Source organism: Hippocampus comes, unplaced genomic scaffold, assembly GCF_001891065.2.
Source record: "Hippocampus comes isolate QL1 unplaced genomic scaffold, H_comes_QL1_v1.1 scaffold44, whole genome shotgun sequence".
Classification (NCBI taxonomy): domain Eukaryota; kingdom Metazoa; phylum Chordata; class Actinopteri; order Syngnathiformes; family Syngnathidae; genus Hippocampus; species Hippocampus comes.
Window position 1 is genome coordinate 423,185 of NW_017805546.1, and position 4,394 is coordinate 427,578.

Here is a 4,394-nt window from a genome sequence, read left to right on the forward strand (position 1 = left end):
CGGGGTGGGGGGGTTAGTGGGGATCTGTGTGAATGTGGGAAAGTGGAGCTCCAGAGTGCACTTCTGCTGCCATCAAAGACTTGGACGAGGCACGCCCCGTACACTGCAACGGGGAGTGATCCAATGAGATGATTTCAAATGCTGGATCTTTGTTCTTCTGTCGATGCCAGCTACATACAGTGACTGAATAGCATGTCTGCCTCAAAGTTGAGATTCAAGTCTCAGCCTAGGCCATCCTATGTGGCGGTACATGAAGAAGTAGTATTTTTTTAAAAAAATGGATCGATTCTGAAGTGAAATGACTTGGAATTTATTAGAGGGGGGAAAAATGTGAAATGTCAGACTGAAAAATGGGTAATTTAAGTGACAGAGGTAATATTTCGAATGTAGCCATTGATATGAATTCAGGTTGTTGTGAAAAATGTGGAGAAATTGTGGGATGTGAAATGGTTCTCAAGATCCTAAACTTTGGGATTACTTTGAAGTTGGAATCGCTTGTATGGAGTGGGAGATCAGAAGTAGAGATAATTATATATTTTTAAAATCTCTTAGTTTGGGAGTTTTATTCTTAAAAAATTGGGAAATTCGGGCAGTATTATAGTTTCCAAGATGTCCCGAATGAGTGAAATATTTTGAATTTGTAATTTGGGTTCCATCCATGGAAATGTTGAAGATGGAGGTAAGTAAATATTTAAAATGTCTGCACTGATTAGGCAATGTTGGGAATTAGGTAAATGTCAAATGGTTCCCAAGATGTCCTGATTTATTTTTTTGTTTTGTTTATTTTTGTAAATTACAATCATTATGAACTTAAAAAATAATAAACAATTCAGGCAAATTGCATCATTTCCCACAACACCAGGGTTGGTGCGTGTTCTATGTGTCCATCTTGTCATTGATGAAATCACACTTGTCCTTGCATGCAATAAAAAGCTGCTTCTCACACATGATTTCATGCGATTAAGCGCAGTGAGTGACGGCCGTCTCTTTCATGGTACTTTGTAAATGAGGTGGGTGAATACGAGCAACATAAACAGTCGGCGGGATTGTTGGCCACGTCCTGGGAATCTCGTGCAGCTCTGCATTCCTGTTGGCTACTTGGAAGAAAAAAAAAAAAAAAGCCAAAGCTGGGGAGGTCCCATTGACGAGCAGTGGGGGTGAAGCAGCAAAGCGAGTCTCTGTGTCATCCATGTGATGTGCAAGCAGACACACTTCTTTTGTCCCGCACAAGTGCGTTGAATGGAAGCCAGTGTGGGAAAGCTGAGGAAAGAGACTCACAGCCCCGCATGCACAATAGACAAAATGGGAGGGGGGCGGCCGCGGGGTCTCTTCAGATGTTTACATCAAGCGGCTCATTCATTTTAATCCGCATTCCCAGCCGACATATATTTTAAGACTCTTTTGCTTTGTATTTATTTTCTGGGAATTGCAAAAAAAAAAAAAAAAAAAAAAAAAAAAAATCACAATATTGGCAGTTTTTCATTGCATGACCTTTTAATTCTTGCATGGGCCGTAAACATTGTGTTGATTTTGTACTTCTCCACTTTGCAAATGAATAAACTCAACATTATATAGTTATGTGAATAAACTCAACATTATATAGTTATTAAAAGAAGAAGCACCACAAATCAAAATGGGTCAAACCAGCTTGTCTTACTGGAATAGTGTTGTAATATTTAATATAGTTTCATCCAGTAGGCTGTGATTTATTTGGACTTCAAAATGAAAAAGCGAAAGTTTGCCATACTTTGCATATGTTGAACCTCAACAGTGGCATGCAAAGGGGAGGGGGCCCGAGGGGCTGGCGACATCCAGCCCCCTTTCCTATTGAAGCAAAATTTGGAATGTGCAGCATAATTAATTCAGCTGGTTATGTATGGCTAATAAGTGTGATTAAATAAAGTGTTGTCAGCCAATGGAGCTCCTTTTGTAGAACCATTCAATGCTGGGTCAAACCCCCAGTCGAACGTTGACAGATTAATCGGCTGGTTGATTTAATCGATCGATATTAGCCCTTTGTGTCACGTTTGCATGGTGGTGGTGGACCCCAAAAAGCAGGCAAGAGGGAGGAGCAGGGTGTACTTGACAGATTGTATTAAGACATAGAGAAAACAAAATCCTAAACAAACAAAGTCCTGAAAACAAAACAAATCCAAAGTATCAAACAAAAACCATGGCGGGAGCTAAAAACTCAATAACAGAAACATGACCGAAACAAACCTGACAGCAGCAAAAAGCAACAATGACCCGACAATGAGTGCTCGGGCTGGGAGTCCTTTTAAAGCACTAATCACATAATGACCAGCAGGTGTGCAGCCTAAAAATTCGACTCAAATTCAGCCCAAGAATGTATTATCCAATTTGGCCACAAGATTACGTCAAAACAGATGTTTACTAAGCTCTCGCCAGCTCGCAACAGGTCCAGGTACAGCGTATAGTATCTAAATCAAATATGGTTAAATTGAACATACCAAAGCCAATGCAAAAGCAAGCGAGTGCGCCTTTGGTGGGCTTCCATCTTGGCCCCGACGCAGACCGCAGCAAGCCTTTTGAATGGCGCGACGTCGACACTTCGGAAAAAAGCGATTTTGAACGACTACATTTCCATTTGTGGACATGGAATTTAGCCAAAGACTTTACTCAGGTTGTATGATTGCCTTTTTACACGCGCGCTGTTTTTTTTCTCTCTCTCTCTGCCTGTTCAAAAAAAAAAAGAAACACGCCGGCGTATGGCTGAATAAAAAAAAACACCTCATCTTCTCATTCTTGGGATGAGTGAAGTCACCCCGCTCACGGACTTTTTTTCCATCATTTTTGAAGAAGCCAAACAGCGACTGCGTGCATCCTTCTTTCCGCATTGAAGGGCATTTCAGTACTGCATATAGTTGGAAAAATAGTTCAGTTGAGCGCACACAACACAGTCTATTTTTCCAGTCAAGTCGGAGTCAATATGATCAATGATAAATCGGGGGAACGCCCCAACTTGTGGAAATGAAGTTTGCTCCTCGTCGGTCCCTTTATTTATTTGTTTGTTTGTTTGTTTGTTTGTTTGTTTATTTATTTTTGGACGGAAGATGTCAGGAGGACCCGGACGCTCCCCCCGTCCGCTGCCTTCCTGGAATCAGTCTGAAATGTTTGGTCTGTGTGCAAATGTCTGTTCCATAAAGCGTAACAACATCGCCACATGAATGATATTCGTTACTCCATCGATGGCATTTCTATTGTATTGTATTCTATTCTATTCTAACTAAAAACCTGTTCCTGAAAGTAGATGTACGCGCACCAGCCACAATATTCGGCACACCTGAAGGTTAACTTTCTTTATTCCTGTGGTGGTTTGCAGTGATATTTGTGTCAGTCCAAACTGAGCAATGGCATCTGTATATTGTATTAAATGCAGTTCTTCCACCATAATCCTTGCACACGCGTGTCTAATATTCACCTTGCTATTGTTTCATCGCATTCACACAGGGCGTATTTGAGTGCCCTGCTACAATTAAGGTTCGGTTAAGGCCCAGGTGCGAGAACACTCTTTCCTCTCACTCGTAGCACAACTTCATGCGACAAGCGATGCAAAACTGTAAGCGAGTTGATAAAGTTGTGTTGCATCATCATAATCAGACTCGGGTGGCTAATTTATTATTTTGGAGAATATATCTAAGCATGATCTAAACTTGTGCAATCTCATACACGCAGCATATAGCTCCCGGCCCCCCACCCCTTTGCTAAACACTGCTGCCCTCTAGTGCTCAATAGCATTAATGATGAAGTGTCAGATGCAGTTTTAAAATCTAATCAGAATGGCAACAGAAATGTCAAAATATGATATGGCAAATTTGCAGTGAAGCTTCATGAGAAAACTTAAACTCAAAATATAAAGTAATTACTGTAATCAGTAAAGTATCGTGACAACAACAGCAACGTTCGCTTTACTTAAGTGAAGTATATCAGTAGTCTATCGAGAGTTAATCGATAACACAGTGGTCATCTATTTTGTAATATATTTGCATATTTGCCCCTTGTATAAAATACCGTACATCTAATGTACGGTAGGGCAGGGTCCAGTACACGCATTCTTATCAAAATTCGTATCAAAAATATTTAATATTAAATTTGTATCAAAAAATGTAATATTGATGAATACGTTTTTCAATCAAGTAAAACCAACATGGCTTAAGCAAATATTTACGACTTTGGAATTTAAATTGATACCTAATCATTAGGTATCAATTTAAATTTTGAGAAGAATGCGTGTACTGGACCCTGCCCACCAAACCAAACGTGCTCGCTGATTGGCCCAGCGGACGCACGCCTGGTGACTCGTCAGCACGTCGTCGACTATGGCGGAATGTAGCCAAGCTGACAGCGGCGACGGCAGGCGCCACCCCACCCAG